Below are 15,633 nucleotides of genomic sequence, written 5' to 3'. Positions count from 1 at the left end.
GGGGACGCCGTAAAAACGTCCGACCGCAGACAGACTAATAGCTATCGCGCACTCTGCGGAATTTTAGGCCGTTTCCCGTCCTCCACCTCCTCCCCCCTCCCTCACAACCTTCTCGCCACTTATTCGCAGCGCCGCGCATAGGGGTTTTTTTATTTTAATTTTTTTTTTCCGCTCTTTCGGGGCGGCGAACGAGCGGCTCGTCCCCCGTCGATCCGCCGCGCCATAAATACGCATTACGCCGCGGCGCTGTTTCCGCTCTCCGGACGTGAGGCCGCCCGAGTTATTTATTTTACTGGCTGTCGGCAGGGGTGGGTGGCGCGACGATGAGTATGTGGCGTTGCGCGCGTGTTATCTCGACGATAACGCGAGCATTTGTATAATGCACACACCCACACGCACACACCCCCCCCCCCCCCCCCACACACACACACACATATATGCGGTTTGGAATTCAAATTATAATATTTCGCGTTCTTATCTCCGCGGCGAACTTTTGCGCCGCGGTCGGCGCCTGTCTGGTGGAGGCGGGTGGAGGCGGGATTCCAGAGAACGCGCATATACTTTTATATCCGCAGAGCGGTCTCGCGAAGGCTCTTCGATAAGGTTCGTGTGCGCCGCCCGAGATCGTCTCTGATAAACGCGTATTTTTCGAGACAGACAGACGGACGAGTGACGTGACGATGCACTGCAGTCGGTAATGATATGACGTCGTGCGGTCGTCACCTTCGTCGTATTGTTGCGATTTCGTCCGAAAAATCTGGCGTGGGTCGGAACTGAATCGCCCAAAGTCTGTGGCGGTAGTCTCGTTGGCATAACAATTAAATATACCGGCCGACCGTTTATCGACGAACACTCGTAATTTCAAAAATAATTTAATTTTTAATGTTTTTTTCTCGTCATCATTTTTAGGTTTTGTTTTTAGTTGCACATTCTAATTCATTAATATATATATTTTGCTCGAAGTATTTTGGTATGTCACTATGTCGAGATTACATTTTGGACGAGTAGCTAACACATCGCTATAATTATAAAGTATTAAAGTTTAGACGAGTCAATACTCAATAGAGTACTTATAAACCAATACTGTATTTAGCGCTCATCTAAACGTTAAATACTTGAAAACTTACCACAACTATAGTGAGGCGACCGTCCCAAATGCAACGTCTGTACATCGAAATAATCCAAAAAGTATTCTGCTCCAGAGCAATATTAATAGGCATAATATCAAAAATGTATTTTGTCATCCGAAATGGCGAGGAACAAAACACTTGTTATTTTGGCGAATAAATCGCCCGGTATATTATGATATGCGCGCACATAACATTTCATAGGAAGCTCGAAGAAATTAATACGATACGGTTGAAGTGCGAACTCGAGCTAAACTATAAACTTTGCCCGCGTCTTTTGTATAACGCCCGTCGCGAGTGCCTATATCATAATACCACCACGGTTATAACCACGCCATATTTCGTGGCGATTCCGTATGTGGTGGTATGCATACTTAGGTGTACGATAATAATGTGTGTGTCCATAATAATATTTACACGATATTATAGTGTCGGAGACGCGTCGTCCCCGCCAATGACGAAGGGCGACGGCGTTTAAATCACAATCGAAAAACTTTGAAAAGTTTTGAACTCGCACGGCCGTATCCGTATATACAAAAGGTACACATAATTAAAGGGCGCGTTATCGAAGTTTTGTAACGTTACGAGTTTGGCGCACACGCCGCCTTGCGATATACTATATTATGTATAAAACATAAACATCGTATATATATTATACTGTAATGCGTGTAGCTTACCGACGAATGGAGGGTATGGGCATATGTATGATGGGTACTTACAACCGAAGGTACGGCGGCGTATATTTACATTTGTGCGACGTATAATATTATAATATTATGTACCGAGTCAAAGTGAAAATTTAATTCGACTCTTTGTCTTAAACAAATGTTGAACGATATAATATCGCTGGCGGAAGAAGAATATAGTATTAACACCGTGTGCGCGCCACCCATACACATTATATTATATAATATTATCTCGTGCCAGTAGACGGCGAAATATTACAAAGTACGTTCGAGTGGAGCTCTGCAGAGACGATATTGAATTCAAGAGAAAACGAGACCGACTTTTTTCTCCCTATTCGCTTCGATGACTTCAACCAAAGTGTTGCCGATCGTGTACGTATACCGTAACCGCAAGTCATGTGCCGTTGACGTTCGGTGGTGGGCGGGACTTATCAACAAAAAAAACGCTGTATAGTGCAGTGCTTCTCGGTCTTTTGTCTTACGAAGACACCCTAATTTAGATCCATGAAATTAGGGACACACTTAAAGTAATTAAGGAATTTTCGAGAAAGCAACACTTATAAACCTAACTGTAAATTCAGAATCTTCTGACTATCTTCACAATTATTGTTTTTACTTGTCTGTGGTTTTTAACACCACGGAATAACGCCCATAATATCATAATATATTTATACTCTGAACGCGTACAATATAAACAAACAATTTTTTGGCGACACACATCATGGCGATTCGCGACACATTTGTCCGGTTGAGAATCACTGTACGATAGTGTATAAGTTTTACGTGCAGGGGAATGCCCAAGATTTCGTTTTGAGGGTGGTTTTGATTTTTGAAAATACAATATATGTTTTTATTTTTGAAAAATGAGGTAAAACAATTTAGAAAGTCAACTTGTGGGTGGTTTAGTTTAGTAAACCACACGATAACTGCTAATACGGTTGGTTATGACTTATGACGTTATTACACCAATACAAAATCATGACGTCATATAATCATAGTAAGAACGATGCACACATTCAAAACGTATGTTATATTCAGCCGTGCGTAATAGAACGATATTTTTTATTTTTTTTGACAAACTCTGGTGTTACATTTACTGCAGTCGTCCTACGGATTAAAAAAAAAAAAAAACAAAAAAAAAATTACAACTTACGATTAAGTAGAGAAAATCGTTATTAAAAATCGAATCAATAAACGAAGACGACCGTTTTCATCGCTCGTCGTAATTATATCGTACAATATACCCGCCAATGTGCGCTATCCAAAATACGATTGTAATCGATTTCTGTCTACCAGAACCGTAAGAGGTGTTCGATATTATTCCGTCTCCGAGACGGACGCCCACACACATAATGTCCACCAAATGTTTAACACGAACAAATAATATTCCAAAGAGGTCGTGACCAGAATATTTTTATTCTCTTTCTACAGTCGACGTGCCTTGTCGGTTGGGGTTAGCGTCATTTCCGCTACGATTCGTTAGTACAACGCAGCCTGTATTGTTGTTATTACGGTTGCTTGAAAAATACCATTCTTCGTGACGTCTAAATACCTTATAGCAATAACCGTAGACGTTGCAGTGCTCGGTTTATAATTATCAGAGCCCAGGGGTGGTCTATAGAGGGAAGGGGGAGTCTTGCGACCCAGTATTTTACGACAGTAATATTATTAATCTGATAGTAATAAACGACTGATGAGGATTTTTTTTTTTTAAATGCTCAACGAATGACATTGTTGATGTTGTACCACAGTACACCCTGGCCACCCCTGCAGTACGATTTATGTTAATCAGAAGCATATTCAAGGGTGGCGAAGTGGTTAGTCACTGCCCATTACAGGTCAATTGTAGCTTTTAAAAAATGCCTTAGTTTGTTTGTACTTTGAGTTGATTGTTTTGTAACTGAACTGTTTCCAGATTACATTAATATTAATAAAATTGAACAAGAATAATCAATACATATCAATTAAATAACATACTAACTACTAATAACAAGATAAATAATTTTACTTTAGTAAATTGATATTATCATTATTTGATATTTGTTGGTTTTATTTATTTTATGATTAAAATTGTCCATTCATAAATTCGTAAGAGGGCGTCGTACCATATTATGTGCCACTATCCCATTCATAGACCTATGATAAACTAGTTAGTTAATAGGTCTATGGTCTCACTAAAGCATAAAATGGCAAGTGTTACGTTCAGATTGATCCATTTTACTCTGTTGTTTTAAATATTAGAGTTATTTGATGTAAATTGTTTGTACATTTTAAAATATTCATAACTTGTTACACAATAATTAAAATATCAAGAAAAGCTTCACAAGCTTACAGGCTACAGCAAAGGTCTTAAATAAAATTCTTCCTACGTAATATTTATAACAGGTAAATGTACTATAATATTAAAAACAACAGTGTAAAATGAATCATTCTGAACGATACATTTGACAACACATTGCTGGTAAGTCTCAGGGATCATCTTAATATAAGGATGGTCATTAACGAGTTAAAAAGTTAATTTAATTTAAACTTTTTAACTTAACTAATTACTTTTGGCTTTTCATTAACTTAACTGTTAACTTACTAAATTTCTTTCTTAATTAACGTGAAATTAACGAGTTAATTTTTCATTTTAAGAAGTATGTTAAGTTAATTTATTTTGTTTTTAATATTTTATAATATTTCACTATTTCAGTCTATTTCGTTTTCATGTCAAAAAATATGTATCGTAAATTGATTTAAGTTAAAAATATACATCATTCGATTATAACTTATATGGAAATACTGTATGAAGTATAAATACTATATCCTATAATTTAGTTTTGGGTTGGAAAAAAATTAAGTACGCTAGCGTTGTATAAACAAATTAACTTTTTTTTAACTTAATAAAAAGTGTGTATTAACTTTTAACTTAACTGAGTTAACCAATAGTGAAATTAAGTTTTAACTATTTTTATTGGTACATATTAACTTAACTTAGTTAAAAAAAATCATTAACTTGCCCAACCTTGTCTTAATACATAATATAATATTTAATAATAAGGAAAGACATAGATTAACCCTTTAGTTTTTTAAACTCCCCACCCGCCCTACCCCTTAAATCGTATACAGATGACCCTAATGTAAATTTATGTATATACAGGGTTGATTTCTTAAGCATGCTCGAACTAATTTTTTCTTTTATAATGTCTTTGAGTGTATCTATAAGAATTCGGGTCTCCAATCTCCATATATGCATAAATTAACAGTAAAAATTCAGGGAGCAAGCTTAAAAAACCACACAGTACATTATATTTTATGCGACTGGTTCAAAAATCCAATCTCATATCGAATTTCGTTCAGAGGAGACTTAAAAGTTTAAATATAGAACTTCGCGCCAAAGTCACACATGATGCAGTTTTCTCTCCACCTACCGCATACAGCCGTCTCACAAGTCCTTTTCCTTTTCATTTTGATGCGAAATCGCGTAGAAATGTTTTTTTTCTCCGCCCCGGTAAATTATTCCCACGAAAGTATGATGTCCTGTATAGTCTGTAGAACGAACACGCACGTCGTGGACTAAAAAAAAAATATCCTCTTAATAATTAAAATTAATGAAAAATGAGGTTTCATATTATTTGAAAAACAAAAGTTGGGATCGTCACAGGATCATCGTCGACAAAAAATCACAAGGATTTAAAAATAATATGGTCTTCGAGTGTATTCAAAAATTCAAAAAACGAGAATTTGAATATATTATGCGTAAATTAAGCGTTAAAATATGGCGGGCATGCTTGAAAAATCACTCTGTACATTTTATGCGATCAGTTCACCAATCCATTCTCGTTTCGAATTTCGCTCGGTCGAGACTTAAATTATAGAACGTTCGCTCAAACGTCGCACATGATGCAGTTTTCTCTCCACCTACCGCATACAGCCGTCTCGCGAGTGCTTTCCCTTTTTATTTTGATGCGAAATCGCGTAGAAACGTATTTTTTCTCCGCCCCGATAAATTATTCCCACGAAAGTATGATGTCTCCTATATAGTATATATTAGAACGAACGCGCACGTCGTTGGCTTTAAAACACAACATTATTATTAATGCGCGCGAGCACGAGATGATGAAAAATGTGTCTTTTCGACTATTCATTTCCCTCAAAACACAATCGTTTCGGACTACGTGCCCTACTATGCGGTTCAGACACGGCGATATACTTTAATATGATATGTTCCCGGGCGATATACCTACTATTATTCGTCGACAAGTGCGTCGTTCAAATTAATTTATTTTTACAAACACTTTAATGATTTTTCCAAAACCAACACGTGTTGACGTATTGATTTATATTTATGTGTGCAGATTGTCGTTTCGTATATAAATATTTATTTCGAAAACCACTTTCGAGTCAATTAATAACCGTTAAAAAAAAACTGCGATTGACATAAATGAAAATCGTTTAAAAAGACACATTATATTCATATTATAATGTTTTAAATTGTTTAATCACTGTAAAATAATAATTGTTACACGAATTTCTACTTGTCCAACATAAAGTTTATAATACGTGTTGTTGACATATTCCATTGTATTTATAATCAATGCCTCATACCTACCTATCGATAAAGCGAGTAAAAATAATCATTCAAACACCACATTCGAGATGAATAATAACCGTTACAATGATTTTCGACGGACAAAAATAAAATTCGTATAAAAATATATTCACGTCTCGCATAATAATATTTTTTAAATGTTTAATCGCTGTGAATTTGTTAGGCACTCAATTTACTATTTGTTTAATACTATGCTCCATAACTTCAACCTGAGTATGTATACCTACATAAAATACGTTCAATTTCAACATTTCTAATGTGTTTATGCATTGTAAAAAGTCGACTTAATAACATCAAGGTGATAATTAACTGTAATAATACAAAGGACAGCCTAAGTCTATGCAGAGTATTTATTTATTTATAAAAATTAAAAGACATGATGCTGAATAGTTAAATTGCACAATATTACACAAACGCACTATTACATATTAACTTACCAAAATTTGGCTTGAGAAACGAGTCAATGTAAAAAAAAAAAAACAATAATAATATGGTACAAATAATAACTGTGCGCAGTTAAAAAATATAAACGAGTAAAATAAAATAAACAAATTATTAAAAATGATTATTCGTCATCCGATCTAATATTATATACCATAATTAGTGTTAAGGAATGGCAAAATTGAAAGTGAGATATTGTGGAAAGAGCAGGAGTTCTAAATTAAATTTGAGATAGCAGAGAAGAGACATAATTAATGTGTTCAGCTATTCACTTTTTTTCAGGAACAACAAGTTAGCTGTTACACGTTTTATCTACCAATGAGTTGAGTCCTAAATGATTTGTACGAGTACATTATAAATAATTAAAATCGTTACCTATAGTTTTTAGCACACACACCAATGCGTTTACCAGTACCTATGATCGAAGTTCATTAAACAAATAATGATTTTGATCGCATTTGTTTCGATTTTTATTATTTGCACACGCCTCCGCCTAGTCGCGTATTTAGGTCGCGTTTTTCGAGCATTGAGTCCTAATAACAATTGTACACAGTAGGTATAGGTAGTGTATATTATTCGGGACGTTATATAGTCTTAACAGGACGGGAGTCGCGGCGGGTAACGATTTTTGTCGTACCTACACAATAATACTATATTATGTAATATCCGTTCGCCGCGCCAAACCAAATCGCCCGGAAACTCGTTTCCGGCCGCGGCACTCGTCTCGCCGCGTTCAGATTGTCTCGAGGAATTCGCTAAAACGATCTACCGCGATTCGTATACATCAAGATGACGTCTGTACAATAATAATATAATAAACATGCGATGTACGTAATAAGAGAGAGAGAGAGAGAGAGAGAGAGAGAGAGAGAGAGAAAGAGAGAGATGTTTACTTCTATATAGGTATTATTACAAACGACCACCGGCGGCACAAGGCGTTGTTTTTCGCTTATCCACTCGACGACGACGACGAAGACGGTCGTTTGTTTTTATCGGTGTACCTATACCTTCCTGTATTATAATATTACGTATATATATATATATATGTATACAGAGTGGTTGTACCGTTAAAATACATTGTGCGGCGTTTTATTTTTCGATATAGTCTTCCATTAGGACTTTTGCCATCGTTTGCCGCTCGTGCGTGCTGCATCGGTATAACCGGGCGGGCGCGCGCGTGCGGTATAATAGTGGCGCATATTTTATTATTTTTATCATTATTACTATTATTAGTATCGCTATTATTATCGTTATCATCATTATCATTATTTCGGATATACACCGAGATAACCGACGTCGGGCGTAATCGCCGTCGTATATATGCTCTGAGCCGCGACGATATAACGATATTATATATCTACCGGCTATACCTATATACCTACACCGAGGGGGCAGTCCGGAAGAGAGCATTTTTATTTATCTGCCCGAAATAATAATATAATAAAGACTGCGATGCATATACAGTTTTGGGTTTTTATTTTCGCTCAATGCCGAGTTAAACGAGCTGCGCCGCGGTCGGAGACAAACCGTTGTTTATTGTTATTGACATCACGTGGGTGGGCACGAAAATACCTTGAAAAACGTTTCGAATGTATTGTTTACCGCCATGACCTAGATAAAATAAATTTAAGATCCACAATATTCGAACACCCGAATGTCTAAAAGCGATTACGCAAAGTCGAAAAATACGTTAGTATTGTTTATTTTTTTTTTCATATTTTATCACACGAACGCGACTGCAGTGAATAACGAGTTACACACAACGACACTCTCCATATTCAATTTCACGACGAATTTTCGAAAAACGTATAAATACATATTATCAAAAATCAGGTGCGATACGGTCAATAACATTTGTGCCTTTACAATAATATATTGTATCCTAGAAGAAGAACTACGACGATAAATTAAAATCATAATTTATTGTATTGTTGTTCTTTTTTTTCAATAGAAATCAAAACTCGCAGTGACCTGTCAATAGTGTATAATAAGTTTTTATTTTTTTATAGCAACTCGAGGACTCCGCACGAACACACAAGTTTGAGAAACGATAAACTTAAGTCATATCAGTCAACGTATTTCTAACGTAGACTTCGGTAAAGACTTGTGTGACGATCACCGCCACTATGTCTAAATGGTTAATATATAATTAATAATAAATGATAAATATTATCATAATAATAATGTCTGTTCCTGTCGAAGATGAATTCCGACTTCATAGGATTATCTTTATTCGATAGCTGCATTTAGCTTCAGAGTTCCAACATAATATGTTTCCCTAGAAACACTCGACTTTTTCGTTATTCTCTTTTCACATCTGCGATCTGCCGGATTGTTCCTTTATCCGTTTTGCAGTGAGACATCGTGGTAGGTATTGAGGGGTACGTTCTATTGTTTTCCGGTTTTAAAAAAACTTTCTCTCGGGTCATTTTTCTGTTTAGTATCATAACTGTATATTTTACTATCTTTTATCATCCATGTACTTCGCGAGCATGAGTATCATTAATCATTGCTGCTATTGTGATGTAAATACTTAATTTTTCTTGTAATTGTTGTGCTTTCTATCCGTTATATTTTCTTACAAATAAATCGATAAATAATGTCGATGGGTGTTTATATTTTTGGGAAAATCGGTAACTGTTTAGCCTTTGACAGCATCTCTCGAGAAATAAAAAAATATGTCGGTCTTAAAAATTGCCACCCGGCGTTATCCGAACGGTTTGTCTTGAACTGATGTTTCGGTGAAAACAATTCACAACATAATATTTCAAACTAATACCGATCTAAATCGGTGTCGATAACTTGTGGTCATTTAATATGGTATTATCGGTACCTCGCTGTCACGGCGTTCCGTGTGGACATTGTCGACGTGCGTGTAGGTCGACGATGGTTATAGACATAACGTCTACTCGAAAAAACTACCAATAGAAACGATGATAATAACGGGTAACTCTCCTTTGTCGGGAGGGATGACGATGGCAAAACATTTTGTATTTATTTCATTTTTGACGGTCATGATAGGAGCTCCGAAGTATGTAGACGGTTTTTTTCTTCAGATTTCCTCGGCTAGGTAAGCGAGAGGGAGAGAGTGGACCTATTGGGTTTTACGATGATGTGCGTTTTTATTATTATCATTATTATTATTACCTATATACGTTGTATTTTTTTTCGCTCCAAACACATTTCTAGTTGGTAAATGCGTTCTCCGCAATATATCCGTTCGTGTATAATATATACGCGCCGTCACATTCAATCGGACGGAAACCGACCATGTATTCATGTTGTACTTATTGTAGGGTTTATTTTTTTGTCGACATTGTGAAATTTCCATTATTTTTCGAAAAAATCGTGTAAGGCATAACAATTTTCAATCGGAAAAAAAAATCGCCTACAGCTATTTTCTTAACTATGCGGCTTTAGAATCGTATCGTGATTTAGTCCAGTAACTTACGTTTAGACTATATTTTATGGGTACAATTTCTAAATAATAATAAATTTCATTATCGTTTCGCATCGTTTTGGGATATATTATGCCACCAGCGGTGAAGTATAAACTGTCAAAATGTCTGCCTATTAAATACCTATTAATTCATAATTATTATTTATTTTATTATTTAATAACAATATTTGATAATTATTAGTGTACATAGTCCTTAGTCAGATAAGTTATATGAATCAAAATTGTATGAAGAAAAGAATTGTTCTTTAATTTTTTTATAAAGAAAACCAAGTTTCAAACAGGACGTCTGAACTAGGTAATAGTAGTACCTACATCGGGTTAGTAGAACAAGCAATTAAAACAAATTTGATTTACAATTAATAAAATGTATTTGATTTAAAACCATTTCAATATTGAGTTAATAGTTTGACAAGTGTTAATCAAATTATTTTCAAAAATCCACTACTTCCTCTGTAACCTATACTGTATAAGGCATTGACTCTTGCGATACGCGAACGTACCCTTACCCGTAGCACAACCATCTCGATCGTTTTATGTTTCAGATACTTTTAGCGGGAATAAGAATCATTGTCGTCCATCGGTAAAAAGTTTAAAACCAAGTTTTGATTCAAAAAGACAATTATATTATTCTCCCCGCCGATACGCGTTGTTACATGGTACGCAACTATTGTTTGATATATAATATTTTTTCGAAATAATAACACTGTCAACAATAACAATTATTGTTGATCCGAGCCGTGTACAATACGACACAATTATTAGGTATAATATACTATAGTAACATTATTCGCCGCCCACCTCGCCAGCAGTTACACACTGTACAACTATAGGTCCCACGATGGCCGCAGCCGGCAGTGTTATTGTGACATTAAAAAAACTAAAACTATATTGAGAACGTTTTGCAGGTCATCGTAAAACGCACGCCCTTCCCGGTTTTCCCAACTATGGTGATAAAAATTATTGTTTATTCGGAAATTATGAACTCGCCGTCGTCTATTACTACCTACCTATACGTTAAATGTTATGTACAACCACGTCTATGCAGGCATATAAATTACATATATTACGGAGGGCTCGTGCGTTTATGATTTTTTTTTCCACAATAAAGTATATAGGTGTAATGTTATTAACGCTCGTAATAATGTGTTGTAATAATATTGTTATCATTATTGTAGAACTCTTTTCGCATTTATCATCGAATAAAATAGAAACGCGTTTTGATATGAAATATTTTTTAGACGGGTGGGAGGTGAAAAAAAACCGTCCGCCACCTCCATCGGCGTTATATAATTATATTGTTATTTTTTACGACGTACCATATCAAACATTTAAATACGCACAATGAACGAAATGAAACAAAAACAATATTTTTGCCGTGTTCTTTTGCGTGCGACTGCAGCTGCAGCAGATCGTTTCAGACAACGGTGTGTGCTGTGCAAATGGTGTAGGTGATAATAATAATGGTGTAGGTGTAGGTGGGTTATGGTGATAATAATAATAATAATAATAGCAATAATAATAGGCGTGTGAGTTGAAAAAAAAAACAAAATGTACTTTCGCGCGACTCTGCGGGAGCGTCGATATAAATTAGTGCAACTAAAAAATTGGATTAAAATCGAATAATTAATTTGATGTCACGCGATAGGCGTATTACGCGTAATGTATAATATATTATTATAAGCGCATACCTACGCGTTGAGCAAAAAACTATTTTAAATTTACTAAAAGTTAAATTCCGCTTTCAAACGCCCTACCGGGATTGAGCTCTAAACTAACTCGCCGTTAATTCGATTAATATGTGTACAATATTATATAAGAATTTAATAAGAACTCCGAGTAACGATATAATTGGGTTAAAACTTGAAATCAACTTACCCTAACGTTATTATCATTAACTCGTTAATGGCCGAGCGTTGACTGCAGGGTAGTATAGTGTCACACAGCGATATACGATCGGCAATCTGGCGCTATCTCTGTAATATTATATTTTGTTACCGAATCGTCCTGGACCATGGATTGACAATCGTAACAATTTCATGCTGAACACCGCATATCCATTGTAATATTTCGGATTAAACCCTTAAATTTTTCACCATCTAGTTATTTTATCAACGAAACCTGTCGCGCACTGTCGACTTTTGATTTTCAGATGGCAGTCAGTGTTTTTATTTTGCCATCTGAAGCAAGCCCGGATTAAGACCTTCAGGGGCCAAGGGGCCAATACACGATTGTGGGCCCCCATCAATAAAAACAATTGTTTAAAATTATAATTGTAGGTATACAATAAAACAAATTTAAACCTTTTTATTTAAATATGATAATAACAATAATAAATGATAATATATGATAATTAATAAGAATAAAAATATTAAAAACATAATTTTTTTTTTAATACATATTTACAAATAAAATTAAGTTTTTTTCTAGCTTTTTGAGTAGCAAATATTTCTAATGTTTTATCGAAGCTTAAATTTTGAAAAACATCATTTTCTGTTGATAAAATCATTAATGATGACAAATTATCTTGTGTTTGTGAAGATCTATTTTTATTTTTAATTCTGGCCAACTTCGAAAATGCTCTCTCTGCAGTACAATTAGCAACAGGAATGGTAAGATATATTCTTAAAGCAATATGAATTTTAGGGAAAATATTAATAACATTACATTCAGTTATCCATTCAAATATCTTGAGTACATCACTTCCATCAAATTTTGGTTTTAACTGATCCCAAAACTGCTTGAAATGTACTATTTCATACTTTATTGAATAATCATCAACATCATCTTTATATACACCAATGAATTCGTTAACACTTTCCTCAACATCAATAGTAGACTCAACATGTAGTCTAGTTAAGAATAAAAAATTTTCAACTACTACACTATATGCATTTATTCTTTTGTCCAGCTCTGAGGAAAATTTATCAACTAATACATGATGTGTTTCAACCCGAAATTTATCAATACCACTGAGTGCAGTTAAAGTTTTATTGTTACCATCAGGAAATTTTTTTATAATTTTTATTTTATTTTCATCTTTATTTATGATACTTATTTGGGAGCAAAACTCTCCAACCCTATGTTCATAGACCATGTTTGAATCCCTTAAACTTGAAACACCATTTTTTAAACTTTTCAACAAATTCACAGTATTTGCAAAAAACTAAAAAAATTTACAGCTTTTTCACAGGAGTCTACACTATGTACATTGTACACCCACTAAATTTAACGAGTGGGCTGTACATGGAATATATACAGCTAAGGAGTTTTGATTTTTAACGTGTGCCTGAAGTCCCTCATATATACCACTCATGTTGGAGGCGTTGTCATAGGATTGACCACGAACATTTTCCATATCAAGTCCAGTATTTTTAAGAAATTCACTTAAGATATTAAAAATGAACTCTCCTTTATGACTAGTTACTGGTGTTAGATGAAACAATCGCTCATACACTTTAGATGAATTAATACAATATCTGAGTACTATAGCCATTTGATAAATTTTTGAAAGATGTGGGGTAGAGTCCATAATAATAGAGAAGTATTTCACCTGTTTTACATCTTCTACCATAAAGTTAATTAAATCATTTTTCATTATGTTTATAACTTCATTATAAATGGTTTTTGACATATATTATGATGGATTACCTTTCCCCTTATTACCATATAACTCAATGTGTGTTTTTAAAAATGGATCAAAATTAGCAATAAGCTCTAATATTCCTAAATAATTTCCATTGTTGTTGACTCCAAAAATTTCATGATCTCATCTTAAAGGTAATCCTCTTATAGCCAGAAACTTAATAACCAGTTGCTATACGTTTAAATATTTGAATCCAATAGTCCCTTTCTACAAAAATTTGTCTACACATTTCTTTGTTAACAGATGTTTTTGTATTTGATCGTACTAACCATTTTGTTGTAGCACTTTAATGTTCAAGACTGTTTTCACGAAGTTCAATTTTATTTTATTTTTTCCAATTTGAAAATCCAGTACCTACAAAGGGACTTTGGTTCTTTTGATGGTCACTTCCAAAAAGCTTGCACATAAAACAATATACAACACCTTGACTAGGAGAATACATTAACCATTGCCGTTTACATTTCTCGCCATTTGGTAACTTTCTTTGAAAAGAAATTAGTGATAGATGCCTTGTGTGATCATTTTCTAAAATATAAAAATAATTAATAATAGTAATATAATAATTAATGTTCAAGTCAAAGAAATACTAATTATAATAAATATAATAATTTATATTTTAAACTAATATAATATTTATTAAACTTTTCTATATTCACCAACCACCTTTATTTCTAGATGACTTTTCAAATGAACAATTATCATTTTGATAAAGTTGTTATCAATTTTGATTGTCCAGTAAAAGGAATCCTTGCAGTGCGTATTATACATCACTGCTGACTGAACTAATACATGCATCATTTGAATTATTTATTTCAGAATCTTGAGATACATCTATAAATTGCATAAGCATGTTAATTTTGAATCAATAATTTCATTTAAAAATGTTTTACTTTTTTCATAGAATTATAAATTTACTTTGATTATTTGTTTAACTGTACAATTATCTATCTGAATTTCAGATATTAAACACTAACAATATTGTAAAATAATAATACTAAAATTTTAATATGTTATTATGACGTATTTTATGACGTGTACAAGAGTTATGAATTTGCTGTTCATCATTATAAATTTTAATTACTGCCGATGTAATTGGTAAATCTGTTATTTTATGTATTTCAGAATCTTGAGATACATCTATAAAATACATAATTATTTTTATCGAGGTATATATTTAATTTATATATTTAATAATGGTATACCTAATAGTTAACAATAGTTAATTAAATATATTTTTTATATAATATATTACCTACAATACTATCCTTTCTTAGAACCAGCTGAAGAATTAACACAAAATGTATTGATTTTTGGTAACTTTTGTATTTTGTCTTGATTTTTATTTCTCAATTTTCTTTTTTGGCTACCACTTATCTATTTTATCTTTTCAGCTGACATAATGTAAACGCCAATTACGTATGAATAAAAATAATTCAAAACGAACTATAAAACATTAAACATTAACTGTTCGTTTTTACGACTACACATCAACAATAACATTACATACAAAAGAAATAATATAATGTAATGACTAATAAACTATAAAGATAGTAGACAGTTTAGTCGGGGTTTGGTAAGTTCCTACCCGAAACATAGCAGGTAAGCGAGTACATATGTAAGTTCCCTCACGAAAAAAAATACGCCCGTACGTAAGTTCCCGCACGGAAAAAATTACACCTGTA

The sequence above is a fragment of the Metopolophium dirhodum genome, chromosome 5, assembly GCF_019925205.1.
Source record: "Metopolophium dirhodum isolate CAU chromosome 5, ASM1992520v1, whole genome shotgun sequence".
NCBI classification, from domain to species: domain Eukaryota; kingdom Metazoa; phylum Arthropoda; class Insecta; order Hemiptera; family Aphididae; genus Metopolophium; species Metopolophium dirhodum.
Note: the sequence above shows the minus strand (reverse complement) of the source record.